Source organism: Aethalodelphis obliquidens, unplaced genomic scaffold (genome assembly GCF_003676395.1).
Source record: "Aethalodelphis obliquidens isolate GAN/ISIS:26980383/991018 unplaced genomic scaffold, ASM367639v1 scaffold10, whole genome shotgun sequence".
Taxonomy (NCBI): Eukaryota; Metazoa; Chordata; class Mammalia; order Artiodactyla; family Delphinidae; genus Aethalodelphis; species Aethalodelphis obliquidens.
This window is the reverse complement of record NW_020837954.1, coordinates 42,537,319-42,563,160: the sequence shown is the minus strand read 5'-3', so window position 1 is coordinate 42,563,160 and position 25,842 is coordinate 42,537,319. Positions and strand designations below refer to the sequence as shown.

The window sequence follows — 25,842 nt, the reverse complement described above, 5'->3', positions numbered from 1 at the left end:
GACGGATGGTGGTGATGGCTGCTCAACACCATGAACGTACTTCACACCACTCTTCTCTGGCTTCCGTCTTCATACCTGAAAACAGCTCAAGGGTCTCTCTCAATCACAGAATTCTCCAGGGCATCCACGCTTCTCTTCGTATAACCTACCTCTTCCTCCAGCTCTTCCAAAACACGGGGTGGGGCAGGGTCATGGGAAGTCTGCATTCACCCTTCTGACTTTCCTTCTTGGGACCAACACTGCCGCCTCAACAGCCTGTAGCAAGGGGAGACCCCCATGAGCTAGACTGCCAGCCCCTTAAGGTCAGGATCTGGCCTTTCCCCACCTCTGTGAACCCAAAACATCAAAAGCTGAGTGACTGCTCTGCTGAATGTGATGTCACGAACCCTCGTCTCCTGTCCAGAGTGACCCTCCAAGAGGAAGGACACTGCCCTTAAGCCACAGCTCTGAACTTGGGGAAGAACTGTCCCACATCTCTGCCTCTGTTTCCTCATCTGTAAAATGGAGGTGTTGCTTGCTTTGACTATCTCACCAGTGAATATCTCACCAGTCTATAGTGAGGTTTAAAAGGGACAAAATATCAAAGACTGCTTGCTCTGTAAACTAGTAAGAAGACTCAGGTCCTCCTATTTACAGTCTTAGCCTATAAGCCAAGAGAGCAGAGGGTGACCTGAGGAACCGCTCGCAAAAAAGATGATGATAAGCATGGCAGGCTTCTGGTGCCGAGGAGAACCTGTAACACGAGCTCCAAGTTCACGCAATTTGCTTACTTGTTGTTGCCACAGATGCTTCCAGATTAACCAAAAAGCCTGCCTAAGGTGAAATGTATCCTTAGAGTCACCTTGAAAAATGGCTCATAGCTTAGGGAGGCAGCAGCAGCTGGGGGAGGGGCTGGGAGTGGGGAGCCATGGAACAGCCAGGGCGCCCAGTCCCCTAGACACGCAGGGCAGGGCCCAGATCTCCGCAGCTCATGCGTCTGGGTTGCCCTGGGGCCTATCCCTGCGGGTGGAGAATGTCACAGTCCTGCTGAGGCGCAGTCATGTCACACTCTACCGAGCGCTCCTCTGTGAAGGCAAAGGGTCCTGACTCAGCGACGCTTGGCGCCCAGGGGCTAGGTGAGTTTCTCTACATCTCTGTGAGCTCAGCCTCCGTTTACATGTAATCCTCAGGACAGATTATTTCCTATACCATAGCCATCTCTCCATTAGTTACAAGAGAGAACTGGACAGGTACAACCAACATAAATCCTCTTCTTGCCTCAGACTAGTCTGGAAAGGGGATGGTGGTGGTGGGAGAATCTAGAATAAGAGTCTGTTCCTTTGATTAATACTACCATGTGATGGGGGGAGACAAAGAACAGTTCATGAAGTTGGAACAGAACTTAACCATTACATTTTAGACTGTAAAGATAAGAAGTGCTAACTCTGGAGTCCAAAGTTCCCCAGAGGGTGTGATGAGAGAAGGGAATAACGTGCTGGGAGGCCCCCCCTTACCTCTCCCTTTCTGCCTGCAGTGTCCCCCCCTTCACTCCCACTCACCCTGAAATGCCTAGGCCACAGCAGCAAAAGGTATCTCAATGTGTATCAGGTCTTAGTGCCTCCCACTCCTCCCCCACAAAATGACAAAACTGTATTACTTCTAGATGTCTTCAGTTTACTTTTTTCCTCCCTGGGGATAAATGGCTCCTTCCAATCTTCCTAACCTCTGTATCTTCCCCTTTCTTTTGTGCCACCAGCAGCTGAGTACCTTCAATAGGCACGAAGTTGTCTATCGGACTTTGAGATCCTTGACAGCCATAAGTTCCTTTATCCATTTCCTTTTCATCTCCAGCTCCAAAGCCCAAAGGACACAAACATCAAACTCTTGTCAAAATTTGTCTCCTACAGGGACTTCCCTGGTGGCACAGTGGTTAAGACTCCACGCTCCCAATGCAGGGCACCTGGGCTTGATCCCTGGTCAGGGAACTAGATCTCACATGCATGCGGCAACTAAGGAGCCCATGAGCCACAACTAAGGAGCCTGCCGCAACTAAGACCTGGCGCAAGCAAATTAAATAAATAAGTAAATAAATAAAATTCCTAAAAAAAAAAAAAAATTACCTCCTACAAATCACAAAAATAACCCTCAGCTTTTCTCAGAAACCACTGAAGCCAGGGTAGGGTAGGTGTTTGAGGCTTTTTTGAATTGCTTTAATATTCCTTGTATTCTTGTCTCACTCCCCAGAACTGCTCACTACATCCTCTTGTTGTCCCACTTTTCCCCTACACTACTGCTCAGGCTTCAGACAGCAGGGACACCAGCAGACACACTAAACCTTCTCCTCAATAGTCTCCAGCATCTCTTTTCTAGAACCTAGCAACAGGATGACTGCAGCCTGGATCTGAGTGCAGCAGACAGCCCTTAAGTCCCAGCTCCACCAACCAACAGCAGATTGGCCTCAGGCAAGTCAATCATTCTTCCTGGTCCTCACGGGGTAGGTCTGGATGATCCCCAAATGCCCTCTGAGTTCTAAGGAATCTGGAATGTCTTCTAGGGAAAAGGAGAAGCCCAGAAGTATTTCTCCTGAAAACGTGAGTCAACAAAAGTTCTGACTAGAAGGAAGAAATGTTAAATCCATCCTCTTTTTTTCCGCAGAGCAGTCCTTTCCCCCTGCATCTCCCCAGACCTATCCTAGAATCTATCTCCCTCTGCACTGCAGCAAACTCAGGAGACTCCAACTTTTCCATTTAGAGCTTAATCAATCCATCAGCACATTTGTATAGGCCATCCGTACACAGTGTTCCTAAAGTGCTTTCCAAAAATAACAAACATCTGACCAAAAAACCCCAGCCTACACACACACACACACACACACATCACTGCAGAGCTGTAGGGGCCCAGAGAGAAAGAGAAAATGCAAGAGAGAAGGACACAAGAGAACAAAACAAGACAGGCTCAAGACAGGACAGAAAAAAGGAGAGAAAAGGCAGAGTGCCTGCTCACAGGCACTTGGCTCAGGCCATAAATTTCCAACAGTGAAGGCAGGAAACCACTTCTCCTCTAGACTGATGGGCTAAACTAGAACCAATCAGTTCGCCTCTTGATGCCTCTGTTTCCTCATCAGTAAAACGAAACAATTCAAGTACTTCTCTCTCAGAGAGCCTGGATCCGTGGAAAGGTTCTGGTAGGCTGTGCCGGAATCTCTGGTCTGCTTGGATATTATTAGTTAGGTGGCCTAGGGCAAGTTATTTTCAGTTCCCATCTACAAACTGGATAAACAACACCCACCTTATTGGGCTGTCGTGAAGTGGAGATGGGATCAACGTGAAGGATCAGGACAGTGTCTGAACACTGGGCCCTCAAATCAGTGCTGTTGAAGGCCCCTTCCTGCTGTAAAAGGATGTTACTGAGCCCCCACTAGACCCCCGAAGGGTACTGTTTCAGCTGGGCTGAAAACACATGCCCCCAGACTAGGCTCGAAACACAGTTAGTTTAGATGAAAGAAGAGCCAAGAGCTTAAACAAATGAACCTCCAAAGGTCTCTCCCATGAAGTTCTGAAAATATGTTTTTTTAAGGAACTTAACATTCCCTCCCCCAAAATTAAATAATCATGTATGTGACTATACTGAAGTGATATTTGTGTCTAGAGGAACCAAGGAGGTTTTCTAGCCTGAATATGCTACAGGAGAGGATAAGGGCACAGACCTTACATGTCTGAGACACACACACACACACACACACACACACACACACACACACACACACACACACACACACACACTCATTACCTCATTATATAGGTGCCATTATGCCTATTTTACAGATAAATGGAATCAAAGGGGCCTAGAGGTCTTTCCTCCTCTTGCTTTCCTACTGCAAAGGACTCCCTGTTCTTTTTTCCAAATACAAGGTCAAGCTTATTTGCATCTCCTCTGGGAAAACTCTTCAATTGAGCCCACAGGCATGGAAGGCTCTTCTGAACCCATAGCATCACTGCCTGGAAGACTGGGAGAACCAGTCATATCCTCCCCCCAAGGCCCACTCACAGTTACTTAACTGCTGTATGCTACATTTACTGCAGGTAGTAAATTCCTGCAGAGCACCAACTCCCGCCTCTTTCTGTGCCCCAAAGTGCTCAACATTTATTTGTTCAGGAAGGGGAAAAAAAGATAAACCCCAAACCCATAATTTGTATAGGAAATACAAGATGGCAAAGTAGCAGCAGATGTAAAACAGGAGGGGAAAAGGGTATATAAATCCTGAAGTTTTGCCAGGTAGCAAAACAGATGTTTGGCCGAAGTGGCTGTAATTGGTTCCTAGACCCAGAGATACATCTATGTGTCATCACACCTCTCTTCTTGGTTCCTATCAGAGCTGAGTGGAGCAGGCTTCAATACCCACTTGGCAAATAAAGTCTGGGAAGCTGATCTGCTAAATCTGATTTCTTAGGGCTCAGTGTTTGCAGTGACTCTACTGCAATTCAGCAAATATTTACTGGCTGTCTTCAGTGCAAGACTTGGGTGATCACAGAGATGAAGTGGGGCATAGTTCTTACTCTCAAGGAATTCTCAATCTATGTGAGAGGAATTACATGTTTATCTACATCACACTGTGAAACTGTTACAAGGGTTTGTGTTTTTGTTTTGTTTTTTAATGTTAAAAAGTGCTATGAGAACACAGAGGAGATAAGAACAAAGGCTTCTGGTTGGGAGTAGGGGGAGGTGACAGAGAAAGCTTTGAGCTGGACCTTGAAGATCACACACGGATTCAGTGCGCTCCCGGGGCAGTTTTTTTGTTTTTTTGTTTTTTTGTTTTTGCGGTACACGGGCCTCTCACTGTTGTGGCCTCTCCCGTTGCAGAGTACAGGCTCCGGACGCACAGGCCCAGCAGCCATGGCTCACGGGCCCAGCTGCTCCGCGGCATGTGGGATCTTCCCAGACCGGGGCACGAACCCGTGTCCCCTGCATCGGCAGGCGGACTCTCAACCACTGCGCCACCAGGGAAGCCCCCGGGGCAGTTTTGCATGCACAGCGCTAATTATAAAGAGAGAGAGAGAAAAAAAAAAAAAAGGATGGCAGAGGGAGAGAGGAAAAATAAAGTGATAATTTTGTCTGCCAGGAGTCACTGAATGCTGCTGTCTGGTAACAGGAAATAAATATCTGTCTATATACCTTCACTCAAGGGGATGTTTCAGTGCTAGATTTTGGTTTTCAAAGTATGTACTCATAGCTGTGTAGGAAACACCTCCTCCAGGTCAAAAATAGCAAACCCAAGAGAACTGGTTGAAGCAGTTGTGTTTACTTTCTACTGTCTCTGTGGATCGCTTTCCAAAGGCTCCCAAGTGGAAGGGTATAAACAGGTCTGTGTCACTTCCTGGTTCTCAGGCCTTCTGCTACATTCCCAGTCAGTCTGGGAATGCTGCCTATTTAAAAATAAACTGTAAAAACTCACCAAAAACCCCAACTCTACTTTTTCCTCTACTTCATTCAATTTCACTGTAATTAAAAGGGGCTGAGCGAGAGAGGAGACAAAAATGACCACAGAGAGTGAATTTTCAGGTGAAAACAAAAATATAGGCTTACTGAGTTCAAGGTCAGGGGATTTGGATTCTACTAATGTTCTGCCTCTAAGTGGAAAACCGGACCTTGAAAAAGCAAGATGCTTCATCTCTCTGCACAACAGCTGCTTCAGCATCCTCTTAACCCCAATACAGTTCTCCAATTTTTCTGGACCTCAGTTTCCTTATCTATAAAATAGCACTAATAACAGCTACCTCATAGGGCTATTGTAAGTATCATATGGGAAATATATATAAAGCACTTAGTATAGTGTCTGGCACTCAGTAAGTCATCAAAAATGGTGTTATAGTTATATCACCACCTATCTTTACTGTCATCATCATCTGAAAACGGAAGGGCTGAGCTAGATGACCACTACTTGAAGAAATCCTCTGGCTCCAAAATCCTATGATTCTTTAAGTCACTTTCTCCTTTTCTTTTTTTTTTCTTTATTTTCTTTTCTATTTTTTTTTGCCGGGGGGGGGGGGGTTAGATGGAAAGGAAGGGAGATCAACTTGGAGAAGCATGACAGTTACTGACACATCCTCAATGTTTATGTTAGAAACACCAGAATACAATTAAGGAAATCCATCAATGAGCTTGAAGGGGGCGTGTTACCCTCCCCAAGGGAAAAGTCTATCTATGACTCACATGAAAGCCACAGCACATGGCAAGTTTACCCACAACTGCTGCCTCTACTCCCATGTTCATGAAGGACAGCACCCTCCTGGGCCAGCACAATCCGACTTCATCCACCTTATCTTTAACTGGGAGCAGCTCCTTAGGGAGCCCGAAAAGACAGCATGTGGCTAATCCACCCATTTCTAATAATAACTAATCCCCCCACAAAGTATTCCTGTTTTAAACAAAAAAGTGCCTTCTCCTTAATATAATTTGAATGTGGTCAAAAATCAAATGCCCTTCCCCGAAAGTTACGAGTGTAATCAGAGATGTTTGGATTTATCAAAACCAAAGTGCTAAACTGTAGTTAATTTCAGATGAAATTAATAAGCGTTTTCTTTTATTCATTCTGTGTCCATAATGTGCCAAAGGCTGTAGAAGATGCCAGAAACTAATAGGATGGGATGAGTAAGATAAAGGATGACACCTAGGTTTTTGGCTTGTGACTGTGTGAATGGTAGAAGCTACCACAGGAGGGAGAGAACACAGGTAGACAAGCAGGTTTTGGTGAAGAATATGATGAATGTAGTTCAGGTTATTTTTGGGTGGGTTGAATTGTAGGTACTTGAAGGATATCCAGGTAGAAAAGTCTAGCAGGCAAGTTAGAAATGAGTATGAAAGTCTGCAAAGTACTCCGAACTTGGGGTACTGCCCTGGAGTGATTGGCCTGAAAGTGATGGCTGAAACCATGCAAAATAGACGATGAGCTCACCTACGTGAGAGAGATGAGTGAGGAGAGAGTCAAGCCAGAATCCTGGGGAGAACACTAACTTTTTAAAGAGGTCTATCAAGGAAGGAGAGACCATGAAAGACACTCCAAAAAGCACAAGGAAACCGGAAGCCTGTGCATCACAGCTGTCAAGGTAGGGACAGAGTGATTCAAGGAGGATGTGAGGGGGCACAGTGGCAGATGCAGCAAAGGTCCAGTAAATAAAAACTAAAAAATACCCACTGGATCTGGCCACTAGGATATCACTAGTGACCTCCTCAAGAGCACATTTATTAGAGTGGTGAGGGCAGATCATGTTGACTTTAACATGAATTCAAAGTGAGAAAGCAGACACAATAAGGGCAAAACAATTGGGGGTGGCTGGAACTGGAAAAGAAGGGAGAAGAAACACTGGATGATGGCTTCTGGCTCCAAATATATTATGAGTTGTACTTTCTCAGTTAACCCAAGGATTTCAGTTAAAGCTTCTGGAACTGCCCAGATAGCTCCGAGACACCCTCCCCCCAAACCCAATCGAGAGTTCCTCCGAATGAGCACCCAGACACACACACTATGGTTGCCAAAGCTGTGGAGACGCTGGGGATGAATATTTAAGACCTGCCTGCTTCCTTAAAGTTCAACAACAACAAAAGCCTCTCCACCCCATCACCCTTTTTCCAAAACTACTACCTCTTCTGTAGGATTCATGAGTGAGAAGAAACAGTCAACCTAATGGCAGGGCCAGAGAAGTGGACTTAGTGTCTCTCAGGCCTTAAGGTGCTCCATAAATATGGTCTCGATTTCTGCCATTTCCCTCCTTTCTACTCAAATGTCAGCCGAGTATTTTCCCCTAAGGTTCAGGATTCCAGAAGCATGTTCTTCACCTCCATCTACTGAAGCTTAACAGCACCAGTGAGGTACACATTTAGAACAAACAAACACTGCCTCTGGCTCCAAATTGTTCTCCATCTTGTATAAGTTCCAAGAAGCCTCCTAATTTATAACCAAACCATGACTCTTCCCATCCTCCTCCTCACAAATTACCCAAACTTCCTGTAAGTTGTCAAGGTTGGACTGAAAGGCCCCAAGCAAAAATGAGAAGCAGGAACTTGCCTACTGTTCCTTCCCCTTTGATTAGTGCCACGCCCCAGCACCACCTCTGCCCTTACATGACCCTCTCATTCTACAGAGCCCCTCCACCAATGCCTGCATGCAGGTCTAGCTCCAACCATACCTCCAGTTCTCTCCACGTGGGGTTCTAAGTCAGGACCGGAGAAGAAAGGAATCTGGTTAACTCACAAGAAGGAATATTCCCTTAAATCTCCAAATACAGACTCAAAAGTTATCTCAAATTAGTCAAAGTTCAGGCAGAGGTATCAAATGAAGAACTTCATAAAGTCCAGGTATCATCTTAGAAGACGTTAAGAGATTGTGATAAACACAGCAGATAAGAAAGAAACAGCAGACTATACTACAAACCTACAGTAATCAAGACAGTATGGTACTAGTACAAAAACAGAAATATAGATCAATGGAACAGGATAGAAAGCCCAGAGATAAACCCACACACATATGGTCATCTTATCTTTGATAAAGGAGGCAAGAGTATACAGTGGAGAAAAGACAACCTCTTAAATAAGTGGTGATGGGAAAACTGGACAGCTACATGTAAAAGAATGAAATTAGAACACTTCCTAGCACCATACACAAAAATAAACTCAAAATAGATTAAAGGCCTAAAGGTAAGGCCAGACACTATAAAACTCTTAGAGGAAAACAGGAAGAATGCTCTGTGACATAAATCACAGCAAGATCCTTTTTAACCCACCTCCTAGAGAAATGGAAATAAAAACAAAAATAAACAAATGGGAACTAATGAAACTTAAAAGCTTTTGCACAGCAAAGGAAACCATAAACAAGACCAAAAGACAACCCTCAGAATGGGAGAAAATATTTGCAATTGACAAAGGATTAATCTCCAAAATATACAAGCAGCTCATGCAGCTCAATATCAAAAAAACAAACAACCCAATCCAAAAATGGGCAGAAGACCTAAACAGACATTTCTCCAGAGAAGATATACAGATTGCCAACAAACACATGAAAGGATGCTCGACATCACTAATCATTAGAGAAATGCAAATCAAAACTACAATGAGGTATCACCTTGCACCAGTCAGAATGGCCATCATCAAAAAATCTACAAACAATAAATGCTGGAGAGGGTGTGGAGAGAAGGGAACCCTCTTCCACTGTTGGTGGGAATGTAAATTGATGCAGCCACTATGGAGAACAGTGCGGAGGTTCCCTAAAAAACTAAAAATAGAACTACCATACAACCCAGCAATCCCACTATTGGGCATATACCCTGAGAAAACCATAATTCAAAAAGAGTCATGTACCACAATGTTCATTGCAGCACTATTTACAATGGCCAGGACATGGAAGCAACCTAAGTGTCCAGCGACAGATGAATGGATAAAGAAGATGTGGTACATATATACAATGGAATATTAGTCAGCCATAAAAAGAAACGAAACTGAGTTATTTGTAGTGAGGTGGATGGACCTAGAGTCTGTCATACAGAGTGAAGTAAGTCAGAAAAAAAAAAACAAATACCGTAACACATATATATGGAATCTAGAAAAAAATGGCTCTGAAGAACCTAGGGGCAGGACAGGAATAAAGACACAGATGCAGAGAATGGACTTGAGGACACAGGGAGGGGGAAGGGTAAGCTGGGATGAAGTGAGAGAGTAGCACTGACATATATACACTACCGAATGTAAAATAGATAGCTAGTGGGAAGCAGCCGCATAGCACAGGGAGATCAGCTCAGTGCTTTGTGTCTACCTAGAGGGGTGGGATAAGGAGGGTGGGAGGGAGATGCAAGAGGGAGGGGATATGGGGATATATATATGCATATAGCTGATTCACTTTGTTATACAGCAGAAACTAACACAACACTGTAAAGCAATTATACTCCAATAAAGATGTTAAAAAAGAAAAAAGAAAAGAAACAGCATAACTTAATAAGGGAATCTGATATCTCCCTCATTCCCAACACACGTTTCTTAAGAAGCTTACTGTGTTCAACACATATAAGGAGCACCTACTTACCCTAGATTCACACGAAAGGTACAAAGATGGGGGAAAGCTCATACCATTAAAGAGTTTATAGTCTACTGGGGGAGATAAGATACATACACAAATAACTATAATGAGGTAAAAAGTGAAAACACGTTGGAGATATACAGCCAAAGTGTCAAGGACAAAACAGGGAAGTAAGCTGGAGCCAGAAGAGGGAAATGAAACGGTTAATTACAGAATCAATCACAATGTGAGTTTCAGTGTCATACAAAAGGGAGTTCAAATCCTGATTCTGCCTCTTGCTTCTTAGGGGTACTAGGTGTACTGTTTTACCTGCTGTGAGCCTCTTGTTTCCTTATATATGAAAGTGGGGTAGCAGACATTCAACAATAGGCAGCATAGGGCAGTGACCCTTGAAAAAAGGGGAAGAAATGCAGTGAGTCCTACTAGTGCCCCAGCCAAACCCCTAAAGGAGTCTTCAGGTCACAGAGTAGGGAGAAAAAAACCTGAAAGTGTTCAACAATTTCGATGAGTTGAAGAGACAGAGTTGGGAATTTGGGGATGCCAAGGTGGCTAGAATGTGCAGGGCAAAGTAACTGAAAGGAGGGAGCTGCAAAGAGAAAAAAGTGCAGAGATCTGCAGAAGCTAAGTATACCGATCTGTGCAGGTGTTTGAGGAAACTAGCAAGGCTGAGGAAAGAACCAAAGGAAAGAAATAGGCAGCATAACCCCCGGCACTCACACAGAGCCAGAAATTTACATGTTCCCACCGGCCAAGATGGAAAAAATCTCCTAACCCACAGGGCATTGGAAGGAATCTTCAGAAGGGTTTGGCCGCAGCAGTGGGACCATCCTAGCCCTAGACTAAAGGCTGTTCTGGACCCACCCTAATAAACTGAAAAGTAAGCCTCGAAAGGATCAAACCAATTGTAAGTACTAACTGAATTGCTTCTGAAAACAAAGCTGAAGAGTTTTTAAAGGAATGCAAAAAGTTCCAGCACCCACCAACACACAACTATGTCTGCGCCAACTATGTCTAGCTTCAAAGCAAAAATTAACAGGCAGGGCTTCCCTAGTGGCACAGTGGTTGAGAATCCGCCTGCCAATGCAGGGGACACAGGTTCGAGCCCGGGTCTGGGAAGATATCACATGCTGCGGAGCAACTAAGCCCGTGCGCCACAACTACTGAGCCTGCGCTCTAGAGCCCGCGAGCCACAACTACTGAAGCCCACATGCCACAACTACTGAAGCCCGCGTGCCTAGAGCCCGTGCTCCACAATGAGAAGCCACCACAATGAGAAGCCCGCGCACCGCAACAAAGTAGCCCCCGCTTGCCGCAACTAGAGAAAGCCCACGCACAGCAACAAACCCAATGCAGCCAAAAATAAATAAATAAATAAATTTATTTTAAAAAAAATTAACAGGCATGCAAAGAGGCAGGAAATTATAACCATGACATATGGTCACATGAGGAGAATAATCAAACAATAGAAATGGACAAGGAAATGACACAGATGACAGAGTTAGTGGACAAGGATATTCAAATCTCTATTACAAATATACTCTGTATGTTCAAGAGAAAAAAGGAAGGCGTGAGCATGATGAGGAAAGAAATGGAAGACAAAATGAAGACTCAAATTGAACTTCTAGAGGGAAAAATACAAATATCTAAAATGAAAAATACACAGGATGGGATTAACAGATTAGACACTGAAGAAGAAAAAAATTAATGAACTTGAAAGCACAGCAATAGAAACTGTCCAAAGTGACATACACAGAACATCAGTCAGAAGTGTTGACACTATCAAGCAGCCTAACATATATATAATTGGGGCACGGGGAGGGCATATGGGTAGGCACAAACTTTTTTTTTTAACAATGGCTGAAATTTTTCTCAATTTGATGAAAACTATAAACCCACAGATTCAAGAAGCTCATCAAATCCCAAGCAGCAGCACAAAAAGAAAACACAAGGTACATTGTAATCAAAATGATGAAAATTAGCATTAAAGAGAACATAATTAAAAGCAGCCATGAGGGGTTAGGAGGAGAGACAATGCAGAGGAACAAAGAATTACAGCAAGTCTATTGTTATAGACAAAACAGCCCAGGAGGCAATGGAGCATCATGTTCAAAGCACTGGGAAAAAATCAGTCTGACACTGGTGAAGGAAAAGGTGACAAGAACTAAGAAGTTCCCATCACAAATGCTTTTTGTGCTCTACAGTAATATTTTTCACGGAGGCCTGTGCTGAGCACAAGATGGAAGCCCAGTGGCCTTATAAACATTTGCAAGTGCAGCATCCTATGAAGAGTAAAAAGGGGTGAAAACTCTCAGGTTCATACAGAGCCATGTTTTACCCATATTTTATACCTATGGACTCAGAACATTACAGACTATAGCTCTTATGTAGTCATGTTCCTTAACACACTGGAAAAGACAAGAAAGGTCTATCAGAGGATTCATCCCATAGCAGAAGAAAATCAAAAAATAAAAAGTAAATCTCATGAAGGAATGAGTTAGCCTCACCAGCATCAGGCCTGACGAAGCCTCCCTCTCCTCAAGTGTACACTTCTATTGGTTAATGCGTCTGACTGGCCTTTACAGATTCAGATAAAAGGTTTTTTTCAGAATGGAAGAATGCTCCTTGAGAAATAGGTAAGAGTAACTCAAGAGCTGAATGAGAGTTACTCGATTCTTAGCTATGCGATCCAGCCCAGGGTAGCACAGCCTCCTCCTCATTAAGCACCTGGGCTGGCACCCCATTCTTCAGAGTCCAGCCTGAGGCCTTACCCTGGAGGGACCATTAAAATGGCAATTTATCTGTTCTGGGCCCACTAAACTATAAGGTCCTGGGAAAGCTGCGGCCCCATCTGTTTTTTATGCTTTCTTTGTAACTCTGAGACCACCACACTCTCAAAAAAAACCAGTATAGGTGTCCAAGAGGGACCCTCCTTCCCAAAATACTTTACTGCCTGAACTAGAGGTTTTCAACTGGGGACACCTCTACACTCCACCCCAGTCCCAGGGTTTCTGGCAACATTTGGAGGCATTTTGATGGTCATAACTTGGGGGGTGCTATTGGCATCTAGAGGGTAGAGGTGAGGGATGCCACTAAATATCCCACAATGCACAGGACAGCCCCCAGAACAAAGAATTTGGCCCCGAATGTCAACTGTGCTGCAGGTGAGAACCCTGGCCTGAGTGGATGAGCACTGAGCTGCAGCAGATGCCAGTAGATGTGCATGTCTTGCAAATTCCCTCACACCACTGGAAAGCCTCCTGTCCTACCACCTGTCCCCTGATCCGCTGTCCCTAACGCAGGCTTACAGGCCCTCGAGAGAGGAGCTTAAGGGTTCAGACTTCTGGGTTTTCACCCCATCTCTGCCACTAGCTGTTTGATACTGGCTGGACATGTCACAAAACTATTCTGGGCCCATTTCCTCCTCTGTAAAATAGAGAGGTTGGAAAAGATGACTTGAGCCTTCTTCCAGCTCTATCTGAAATGCTAGCTTTGGCCTTATCATGAGCCAAAGAGAAAGGGGAAGGATCCAGCTTAGTCGTGAGTATGCACATCCACCCTCTGAACGACAGAGGTTCTTCTACTGTGGAAACCGAACCCAGCCAAGGGGAGGTCCAGAGAAGCCTGGAGCTCAGGTATGAGCGACCCAGAAAGGGCTCTGCAAACACTGGCTGCAAGTCCAGCCCAGGCCCTCAGGTTTAAAATATGAAAGTCCTTACTAGCCTCCCTCCTGCCTTTCCCGTGTCAATCTTTTCACCAGTGTTTGGAGGAGAAGCGGGAGGCTAGGGCCACTGAAGAGTAGCACCGGCATCACCTGGGAGCTTATTAGAGACGCTGAATCTCAGCCTTCATCCCTGATCTACTGAATTAGAATCTGCATTTTAATAAGATTCCCCAGGTGACTCCTATGCTAAAGTTTGACAAAGCGAGAGAGAGGCATGGACATATATACACTACCAAACGTCAGGTAGATAGCTAGTGGGAAGCAGCCGCATAGCACAGGGAGATCAGCTTGGTGCTTTGTGACCACCTTGAGGGGTGGGATAGGGAGGGTGGGAGGGAGGGAGATGCAAGAGGGAAGAGATATGGGAACATATGTATATGTATAACTGATTCACTTTGTTATACAGCAGAAACTAACACACTACTGTAAAGCAATTATACTCCAATAAAGATGTAAAAAAAAAATAAATAAATAATAAAATAAAATTTAAAAAACTGAAAAATAAAGTTTGAGAAGTCCTGGTTTAGGGTATGCTGCCCTTCTATTATTCTCTGCTTTGTCATCTCCTCGCTTGTAAAGATGACTTTCAAGACTCTGTCCACATTCTACCCTAACCCCACCTCCTTGCACACCCTGTGCACATCTACACACACGCGTGCACACGCGCGCGCACACACACACACCAGTTCAGAACTTCCAAATCCAGAGTCACAAGAGTCATGGGGACAGGTTCCTTTCTCCTTGCCTCTTTCCTACATCCATACAAGGGGAGAAAGAAGCTAGGCTTGAAGCACAGGCCAAATTAGAGCTTTTCTGAGAGAGATTCAGCCCACCCCTGCTGTTCAAAGATTCCCCAGGAGGCGGGATGGAAAAAGGGAAGGTGAACCCAAAGGTACAAACTCTGATGGGAAGAGATTCATCATTTGCATCTGAACAGAGACCAACAGGGGTCCAAAGTTTCATTTCTAAAGTTTTGTTTTTGTTTTTTTTTTTTGCTGCTGCTGCTGTCTTACCTTACAGAAAGATTCTTGGGGCACCGGCTAAAGGGCAAAGCACACACACAGAGTAAACAAAAACGCAGCAAGGGTTCTCCTGGGGGTGGGGGCAGCTGGAACAAAGCAAGACCATGCTGAAGGGTAGCACAACAGAGCACTGGAACAGAGCACAGAATGTGGGGGGCAGGGGGGCAGGGGGGCTGGACTCTGCTGAGAAGTCAGTGTAGTGGAGGAGATTAGGCTGCTTCTCGCCCCTCACCCCACCCGCTGGTATAAGCAGCAGATGGCCCAGCCCCAGGCAGCTGGCAGAGACAGCCATCTGCACGTGCCTGCCCGCCCCTCCCCCACAGCTGAAGATGGGGCGGAGCAGGGCAAGGTCCAGGCCCAAACCCAGGTGGACGCATCCTCTGGAAAGCGCACCCTGGGGGTGGGGTAGCAACGTCACCCAATGCTCTGCCACAGTGGGATGAGCCTCAAAAACAACTCTAGCATTATCCAAGGTTCTCCTGCACCCACCTTTGCTGCCTCTGGTCACCTTCTTTACCAGGAGCAGACTCATGGGTCTGTCTTGGGATCCGAACACAGTACAGCCCGAAGTCCAACCTACCCGTGTTAAGAGGGAAAAACTGAGGCCTGGAGCGGTATTATGACTTGCCCTGGGGACACAGGGCTTGTTAGTGGCTGAACCAAAACTAAGTTCTCCCAACTCTCACTAATAAACAAGGTTCCCCAAATATCTCCCAATCAGAGTCTAACCACTGAGCCCCCTCAGAGTGCCAGCCCCAGCACTGTTCACTGTGCTCTGTCCATTCTGAGCCCCCAAGGAATGGCTGCCGCCCATTCGTAATTCTGCCAGATTAGGAAGCCCAGCAGCATTAGTCTCCAAGAACTGTGTGTATGTGAGTGTGTGAGTGTGTGTGTGTGTGTGAGAGAGAGAGAGAGTGTGTGTGTGAGAGTGTGAGTGTGTGTGTGTGTTTGGAAACGAAAAAGGACTGTTCTGAGAGCTGAAGGGAATTATCAGCCAACACAGAAACGGAGGCGAGTCTGAGTTACTGCCAAACTAGACTGGCTTAATTAAGACCCTCCCACCCTCTTCCCCAGGAAACCCACCCTCTCCCCTGGCTGGTCACACTAACCTAGCTGTAAGAAGCAGTCATTTCAGGGAAGCCGAAGCCCTCGCAGTTGACCTAGCCCTGGGGGATGGGCCATCAGCCAGGGAGCCAGGCCACTGGAGCTTCGGCACACCAGCTGCCCTTACTGTCACCTCAGTATCCACCTTCAACAGCATTTGCTCCGTAAAGGTCCCCCAGCCTCCAGCCCACTCTGGATCAGTGTGCGCGCACAGTGGAAGAAAACACTCATTAGCTTTTCAAATGTAACCCTCTACAGAACCTAAATAGAAGGCACAGTTATGCAACGGCAAAGCAGGATTCCTCTTCTTACAAAACAAAGATGCACGTCCACAACCAGCTATCTGGTAAAAACTGGGTAGAAAGAGGCTAAGGGGCATTGAGGTTAAGCTGATTTACTAACCTCATCTAGATGCCTGGCAAACGCCAGCTTCAAGGCCCTGAAGCACTGGTATAATGAAAGCATCCTAATGATCAGAAATCTTTCCTGCCCTAAACGCCCTCAGATGCTGCTTCTGACCCTACACTCCAGTGCTATCACCATAGGCTCGTCCTGGCCTTTAGGGCCAACACCAGCCCAGGACCCTGGACATGGATATTCAGGGCCAGAAAGTAGCCTGCCTGAAAAACTGACTTACTCAGGAGCTGAAAAGCAATGTTTGGTCCAGTACAACAAAGGGCCATAATGGGCACCTTGTACCCCAAACTCCTTCACAGCCGCCACAAGGAAGCTCTGGGTAGAGCGTGGGGTGTGCAGTAAGGGTAGGGAATGGGGACACTACTTCCTTTACTTCCGCCCAAACCACACCCCTTTAGAACCTGCCCTCCTGAAAGGCAAATGCAGTTCTGACTTCCAAACCTCACTGTTTGAGAGAACTTCTGGTCTTCTCTCTTCACTTTTTAAAACAGAGGACTGCTCCCCTAGGGAGAAAAAGCAGCTGTAAACACAGGAGAGGGCAGACAAAGAACCCTGCTAGGAGTTCCAGAGGAACAATTATACTACTGTAAAAAGGCTTCTCAGAAGAAGCAACACAGCCCATTCCAAACAGAAAAACACAACTTCCTTCAAAGTACTTGTCTAAAGGGTAACCTTTGGGCAGATGATTTCCCTACACTCCACTATGCTGCCTCCTCTACTCAACACTAAGACCTTGACATGTAAAGTGAGGTAGTGATTTTCTTCCTGGGAACCTTAAAAGAAGCAGTTCACAACTCAGTCTGCCTGCTACTGTCTATTTTTATCACCATCATCATAATCATTAAAGGGCTAAACTTCATTACCAAACTGCTACGAACATTTAAACAAATTTAAGCCATTATGTTTTTAGGCAGACTGAAGCCACAGTAGTTACTAGTGGAGAGAGAATGGGGAGAGGGTATAAATCTGAGACGCGCAGCCTGGCTTCTGCACTTCTTACTTCCCAAAAGGAACAGCAGTTTTCAAAGGCTCAGGATTCTGGGAAATCACCCACTGGCTCATTATACCGCTCCATCACAAGTAATGAGGCTGCCACCCCAAAACCCATTTGCCAAAAATAAAAGATCTAAAGAAGTGTTTCAGAGAAAGTTTGTGAGAAGAGTATTCAAGCTGGTTTTATTTTCATACAAGCTACAATTAAATGGCTTTGCCTCCGTAACCACACTTCCTACCTAGAATTCCAGGAAGTTTAGGTGTGCCCCTCAGATTTAGACTGGATTACAGGGAATTTAGCTGGCTGAAACTGGTCCCAGCCCATAAATGTTACCAACCTGTTTTCACAGTCCTAGTTGGATCTGAGAAATAAAGGGGGGTGGGGGAAGGAGGGCAGGGAGTCAGTGCTACACTTATAATTCTGCCCAAGTCAGAAGAGGAAGACACTGCTTTTAATTTCATGCAAGAGTCTATTATTAGAAGGAAAAATGCAACATAAGCCATAAGCCCCATCAGTGACAAAGCAAAGAAAAAAACATATTTACGGAATATATTTAAATCCCTAAACTTCCCAGAGGAATCAATACAAATGCCATTAATACAAATAAATCACCGGTTGCCCCTAATGGTCTGTTCCCTGAAGCTACAAGCTTCCCTGTGGCCACGTACCTTTCACATCCTACTTCTGAGAGGATTCGTCACACGTGCATCTGGCCTCACTACAATTCCCCAAGAAACACTGGCCAACTTCTAGGATGAACAAAATTTCCATGTGAACTGGGTTTTCAGGAGAATCTCAGAGTGAGACCAGCTCCTGGGGGACAAGCCTGACTCTTTCTGACATTTCCATTTGCTCTCAGGTCTTGGGTTTCCAGAGCCCTAAAATTCCTTGATGGTCTTCCAGCCTCCAGCCCATGCTCTGCTCCAGGCCATCCAAAATCCTGCTAGGCACCCCACTCCCAAGCACTGTCAGATCACCTTTCACCTTTGTCCACTCTGTGAATCATCGTTTCCTGACGGTCCTCTATATAAAGCTTGCAAAATGTACAAAAAGCACAGGCCCGGCCCACCAGGAACTTTCAGTGGAGCTGGAGAAGCTGCCTACCCTGACAGCAAACAGTCAAGGCACACAATAAGGAAGAGTATCTACTTCAGTAGTCCATGTGGGTGCAATAAAACACTGAGTCGGGACTTTCCTGGTGGCCCAGTGGTTAAGACTCCACACTTGCACTGTAGGGGGCATGGGTTCGATCCCTGGTCTGGGAACTAAGATCATCCCACATGCTGCGCGGTGCGGCCAAAAAAAACCACAACCACTAAATCGTGAGGTATGAATTTTAGAAAATAAGGAAGAACAGCAACGACTTGAGAGTTATGGACAGAATAATGGAAAGAAAAAAAGATACAGAAATGGATCTGAACCAAGACAATTAAAGAGGGCCGTAAAAAGGAAGGAAGGGAGATCTGACCTGAAAGCCCTGAGTGCTGAGTAAGTATGGAGATAGAAAGAGAGAATTTCTGGGGCTGGAAGGCTTAAGTACGCATGATAAATTAGGAAGGTAGAGGTGGGGAAAGAAGTCAAGAATCAGGGAAGAACAGAAAAAAAAAATCCATCTGAGATCGTTCAGGGCAAGGGACAATTCTTACGGTTTTCCTGGTATCTATCACATAGCAGACTCTGGTTATTCCACAAAGTATTAAGTATTCAACTGAATACTTAAAATAAGGCCAGATTGTACAGCTATGAAAAACAGGCAGAGAAATTCAGCTTTGGATCAGTAGGTAGCGGGGAGCCAATGAATGTTCTCGAGCAGGAAACATGACCTAATCCAATTCAATGGGCATTTACTAAAGGCCTACTATGTGAGAGGCGCCAGAATACTCAGTCCTCGCCCTCAAGGAGCACCGCCACCATGGGAAGGGATGGTAATATGACCGCCCACACACATAGGGCTGCATTCTCTTACCTAGTCTCACTTGAGATAAGAACAATGTTAACCGGACATGAACCTGGCAAGAGAGACTAAAGTAGCCTGGGAGGCCAGACAGGATGATAAGGTCTGGGCCAGAGTGGTGGTGACAGAAGCCTACAGAAGAAAGAAATGGCAGGAGCTGGTTACTGACTAGACAGGAGGCGCTCGTAAGAGGGGAGTCACGATGACACAAAGTCAGAGAGCAGGACGACTCGGATTTCAGTTCCCAGATGGTGACATACCTTCAGCCCATGCTTTGGCCCACTGACCGCCTAATGCTAAGGTCAGTCGGCTCCACCATTCTGCCCATTTCTGGGAATGAGGGTTACACACTCCATCCTTCCCATCCACACACAGTTCTTTATGCTAGTTGTGATTTCCTGTAATTCCCATCTGCAAGGGGGTAAAGGAGATCGATGAGGAGTTGACAATTCCGTTGTCCATCACAACAGTAATAAATACATCTCAATAGTCCTGCCCTAAAGTTTTACTGGCAGCTCGTATTCTGTGAAGAGGAGAAAAGGGGGAGGAAGCGTTACATTTTAAAAGCCTTGAGGCAGTGTTCTCCTTACCCAGTGAGTTTTCCTCCCAGGCAGAGCCTCCCCAGCGACATTTAGCAAGGCAGAGGCAAGAGATGGAAAAGTATCAACCTTGAGAGCCAGGACCAGTTCCTACAGAGAAAAGAGGCCCAAGATCCCACCCCACCTGGCTACGTGAAAAATGAGCACACGATCAGGAGGGCAGAATCAGCGCGAAGCAGGCCCCAAACACTCGGAGTACACAGAATCAACAGAAACAAGCAGCTGGCCTTCCACAGTAACTGCTCTCCAGGGGAGATGACGCTTGAGGACTGGCCAAGCGCTCATCCCGAAGTAGAGCTGCCCAGTGCAAGGCTCTGAGCCACAGGAAGGCCAGCCTGGCTCCCAAAAAGGTGGCCCCTCCTCAGAACCCTGACACCCTGCCAGCCACCGCCATCCCTGATCATCCTAGACCAAAGCAGCACAATAACAGGAGAACGGTGGTGACCTGTGGAAGGAAAAGTCACGGCTGAGTTTCTCCCTCCATGATTGCAAGTGACCTGTTTTTCCTATCCTTTCTTCAAGAAACAAGTAGAACTTGTGGTTTCTTAAATGTTTTGAAAACAAGTAAGTTGATGGCGGAAATGAATTTGACATGTGTATCATTACAAAGGGAAAGTGCAACTTAGCCCTCTTTCCTAACCATTAAACAAGAAGAAGAGGAAAAAAAGAGTGCAGACTGAATGAAGAACAGTTATTGGTTAAAACAACTTGGTGGATTCTCTGACATTTTCTAAACAAGTGCTTCCCTCCCACCTGTGACATATCCTGACTGCCTGAGAACAGTCACCCACACCCTTCACACAGGGGCTCGGAGGACTAAAACTGGGATGCTGAGGATATGTTATCACAAAGCTTTTTCCCAGTGCTTGGTTTAGGCTTCCTATGGTTGGCAAAAGGCCTTTCATAAGCCGGTGGCTTGGCTGTGTCAGTGGGAGAGGGATGTTTTGTTACCCTGCAGGACTCTACTCTGTAACTGGGGTGGTCATACTCCCAGTAACATGAAACCTCAGGATAATAAAAATAACAACAATAATAACAACATTGTTATTATTACCTGGAGCCTGACTGTCTAATCACTGCACAGGAATCTAAGCATTTTCCATCTAATATCTGATTTAATCTTCACAAGAACCTTAAAAGGTAGGTACTACTACTATCTCCATTTCTGGACAGTGGTTAAATAACTTGTCCAAAGTCACAGAGATAGCAAGGTTACAAACTAAGCAGGCTGACCCCAAAGCATATAATCTTGCTAGAGGTTCAAATCAATTCCATGTTAGATAATGTAATTCATTTTAAGTATTAGAATTATCCTGGATATATTATGGAATAAGAGGCAAAACTTCCATTCACTATAAAAAGAAAACAGGAAGCTTTGAAGATTGTTCATACTGCTGCTTGCAGCTCTACACCCTCTTGAGTGGGCTTGGACTTGGCTTCCCAGCTCTACTTCAGAACCTAAGCAGAGGGAAGTCTTTTAACATGCAGACCAACTCCAGGGCCCCAACAAGGGAAGGAGTCCTCAGGTATAGGGTGGATCCGGTGATTCTAAAGCACACATTGAGAAACACTGCTTTGGGGTATTCTAGGAAACTTTTTTTTTTTTAATTGATTTATTTATTTTTTTGGCTGCGTTGGGTCTTGTTGCTACGCGTGGGCTTTCTCTACCTGTGGTGAGCGGGGGCTACTCTTCGTTGCGGTGCGCAGGCTTCTCATTGTGATGGCTTCCCTTGTTGCAGAGCACGGGCTCTAGGCGCACAGGCTTCAGTAGTTGTGGCACACGGGCTCTAGAGCACAGGCTCAGTAGTTGTGGCACATGGGCTTAGTTGCTCTGCGGCACGTGGGAATCTCTCCGGACCAGGGCTTGAACCCGTGTCCCTGCATTAGCAGGCGGATTCTTAAACCGCTGCACCACCAGGGAAGCCCCTCTAGCAAACTTCTGAAGCCACTGCAGGATTTGAGAACTAGGTCATTAGAGGTTGATGGCTAATTCCCCCGAACCGCTAATGAGACAGATAATCACTTTCAGTCATAGGCACCGCATGTGAAGGAAGCTGTTGATAGAATGGAGTGGAGGGAAGCAGGAATTCAGAGACTTCAATTCCCAAAGCTCTCTTTACAGACCTGCATCATCTGAGGAAGCCATGTGCCCCTAGTCTTCCACATCTGAAATAACCTGGCTAGAAGCTGCCCCCCAAAATGAGATTGATTCCTCTGAAAAATAACTGCCAAAGAAGCAGTTAACATTGCATATTAATGACCAAATTCAGATATCCTTAATAGAAACTTCAACACCAAAAGGCTGAGTGGGGAAGAGTTCTTTTTTTTTAAATGTGTGATTTTTCGAAGTCCCAACACAAAGCTTGTTGCCTAGGTCTTTGCACTCATTTGTAAATTGAATAAAGATGCACTCTCGCTTTAAGGTTTTGCCTCTCTGTGTTTTAGTCAGAGTTAGTAAGTGTCCATCCACATGTGTGAGCTCACCGATTCTGTCCTTCCTCTTTGGCTTAAATTATCTCTATGTCAATTGCATTACTATCCAAGAAAGATGGCTCCAAGTTCGGAAACGGTTTTGGTAATTTGATTAAGTTGTACAGAAATGCTAGTGCTTTCTTGGGCACCAGTGATCTTTCCCTGATCCTTTCTGGTCTCTGAGGTAAGTCCTGGCTGCTGCCTCCCCTTGAGGTGGGACCCCCTCTATTCTCTGATTTCCGCAGGGTCTTCACAGAGGCCACACAGTCCAGCCAAGACTTCAGATTGTCTGCTTCTACTGCTACATACCAGCTGTGCCATCCTAGAAAGTGTTTTTTATCCTCTTTTGGCATCGATTCTCACAACTGTAAAATGGGTATAACATGAGCAACCTACTCTGAAGTTGCTGCAAAGATTAAACAAACTAATATATATAAATCACTTGGAACAATGCCTGGCACACAGAAAGCACTCAATACGTGTTCTCTTTTATTATGACTCCACCTTGCAGTACTAAGAAAGTTTTGCATGAATCTAGAGTTTTATATTTTTGAAGCAGTCTCAATGCATTATTACTACAATCAGCCCTCACAATAACCGTTTAAGTGAGACAGGACTTAAAGTTTATGGATGCTTCCTGCTATAAGGAAAAGGAACTGACCTGGCCCGCTCCTCATGAGCTGTTTGCTCATTAGTCCCAGTCACTGGGTCAGAGACCCATCTCCGTCATCTTTGGACACCACTCCCCACACACATGCCAGCAGGCGTCAGTAAAGCAAGGCTGAACTGCACTGAAGGGTTACAGCAAGGGCTAGCCGTGCTATAAACAGAGCAACCCCAGCCTTAAGGCAGGGAGTGGGGGAACAAATCAGAGTCCCTGTTCTAGGGAATTCCCGGCTACCCTGAACACAGAGACAAGAGGGCTAATTTCCTAGTCCTGACTCCCACCTCATCCCCGAGAGGAAAAGGAGCAGCTGCAGGAGAGGGAGCAGCCAGAGGCCACTCAGAGGGAAATAGCAGAACTGTCCCTGCACAACCTCGGAGGCAGCAGGGAATCAGGAAAATATAACACGGCGTTACCCAGCCCCTCCTGCTGGGCCAAACGGGGATCCATAAATGCGGTGTTTCAAAGGCGAATAATGCTGCCTTCACTAACTGAGATGGGAGGTGCTTTTGAGTAGAGTACAGGCCAGTCTATAAACACCAGGGATTAAAAGGCTTACTGTGGGGCCCAACTGCCACCGGCCTAAAGACAGAGTCTACCTGGCCCTCCAGACCCCAAACAAACTCCACGCACTTGCTTCAGAGAAGAGCTGCCATCACCCGATGGTGCACCCCCTCAGGGTGATACCGTAACCCTTTTTCTTCTTCTTTTTTTCCACTTCAGATCACTTTGCTAAGCAACCTCCCCTTTCCGCATCCTGCACCCAGCACCACTCACTCCCCAGCGGCCCCCCAGCAGCTCCCCACCTGACCCTGTCCTCTGCTCTCCAGGCATTTGTTTTCTGCCTCCCTCACCACCTCATCCTCCACGCCAACAACTTCCTAATGCACATGTATTTTATCTGCCATGAACACAACACAGGCTTCAGAATCCTCCCAACCTTGGTTCGGGCTGCACACAGTTACTTACAGTACTTAACTTTTCAGAGCTTGGTTTTCTGATCCATGAAGTGGAGACAGGCCCTCCTAGGCACAACACCTAGCACAGGACCTGGCACAGAGCGTGCACTCAATACTTCCTGCCTTGTCCCGCTCCGCACGGGATTTTTCTTCTTCCTTCTTTCCTGGGCTCTGTGACCCTGATACAGTCACTCTTTCTAGGTATCACACCTGCTACATCCAAAGGTCTCAACTCAAAGGAGTGACTCAAATGAGGAACATTTTAGTCCCCAATGTTATCTGTGTAGCAGGCACATTCTGGGCACATGGTCCCATCAGCAACCTTCAAATTACACTAAAGAGAGGACTGGTCACCTTCTATCTCCCCACCACAAATGACCCATTTAATGAGAAAAGTAACCAGAGGGGCTGGGAGGACACGGAGTTGAGAGTCACTTGTGGCAGAAGCAGGAGATAAATAAAGGCCTCTGTAAGGTAAGGGTAACATTTCCACATGCAACTAAAAACCCCAAAAGGAAAATTCCCATAATTCCACATTTACATGTAAAATTTTTAAATCACTTCTGACAGCAAGAACATCTGCCAGTTTTGCTAGAAACACCATCTGGTTCATTTCTGATAAGCCCCAGGCACAACTTCGCACAGGCCAGGAACTGCCTACAGTTTGGTTCCCAAAAGGTGGCATCCTCCACGACAGCTCCAAGGCAGTGTGCCACCCCTCCCTCCCTGGGGCCCGAAGGCTGCTACTGCTAGCTAGTTCATGATTAGACTTGAAATAAGCCCGGAGCTTGACCCTTTTGTAAGTACCTCCTCCAAAACTTCCAAGCATCACCCTTATATCCAGAATTAATTTAAGCAAGTCTGTCTTCAAAACCCGATAAACACTACAGAAACATGACAAACAGCAGGAACAACTTGTGTTTCAGAGGGGCTTTCATAAACCAGGTGGGAGGGCAGCTTCTCCACTGAAGAGTCTTATTTTTCAATTAGCTAAGAGTAAGAGGGTCCCCTCCACGAGGTCTTTAAGCTCCTCCAAGTACCTTCCTTTTGCCAAGCCAACAGGAAACACTTTGATGCACTTCGTGGAGGTCTTCAGGCCACCATAAATAAGGGAAAGAGAGCAGCCTGGGAGTCAGAGCAGACTTGTCTCAAGGTGCAATGACTTGGTTTGTGGTGCCTCAACAGCAGGCCTATTCTTCAGATCCTGATGGGGAATTAAGCATAAAATGTGAACCCAACACCTACAGCAAGGATATACCCCAAAGAAAAATGGACTACAAGGTTCACCAGCCACCACTAAACACAAATGGAAAAAGGTGTATTTGAAACACACGAAAACAGGATAAAAACTATCATGTGCAAGAGCCTGTACAAATATGCACACCCCTGGGCCTTCCCTGGTGGTCCAGTGGTTAACAATCCGTCTTCCAACGCAGGGGACGCGGATTCGATCCCTGGTCAGGGAACTAAGATCCCACATGTTGTGGGGCAACTAAGCCCGCCTGCTGCAACTACTGAGCCCATGCACTCTGGAGCCCACACGCCACAACTAGAGAGCCCGCGTGCTGCAACTACTGAGCCTGCGCACTCTGGAGTCTGTGCACCACAACTAGAGAGAAGCCCACACGCTGCAACAAAAGATCTCACATGCCACAACAAAGATCCTGCGTGCCCCCACTAAGACCCGATGCAGCCAAATAAATAAATAAATATTCAAATAGGCACACTCCTTCTTCTAGTCACTAAGCAAACCTGGGGTGGTAAAGCTTTAAACACTGTATTGCCCGTATTGTTCACCAATTTTTGGTGTTTCATGACCCTTGTGAAGATGGAGCAAGGCAAATGTGGTAAAGAGAGAACTGAGAAGGCAAGGGTGAGAAGCATGCAGTACAAA

The 25,842-nt window shown here is 45.8% G+C and overlaps 1 protein-coding gene across 3 annotated transcripts in view; it reads right to left on the bottom strand.

The window, feature by feature from the left end:
• Positions 1-25,842, bottom strand: part of SUSD6 (sushi domain containing 6) — a 93,909-nt gene that overhangs the window by 54,891 nt on the left and 13,176 nt on the right. The window contains exon 2 of one of the 3 annotated variants that reach the window (XM_027111618.1): positions 150-255. The exons of the other annotated variants lie outside the window; for them this stretch is intronic. The gene's annotated coding sequence lies outside the window, so the exon portion shown is untranslated. The remainder of the gene's footprint in view (positions 1-149; positions 256-25,842) is intronic. 3 annotated transcript variants of the gene reach the window in all.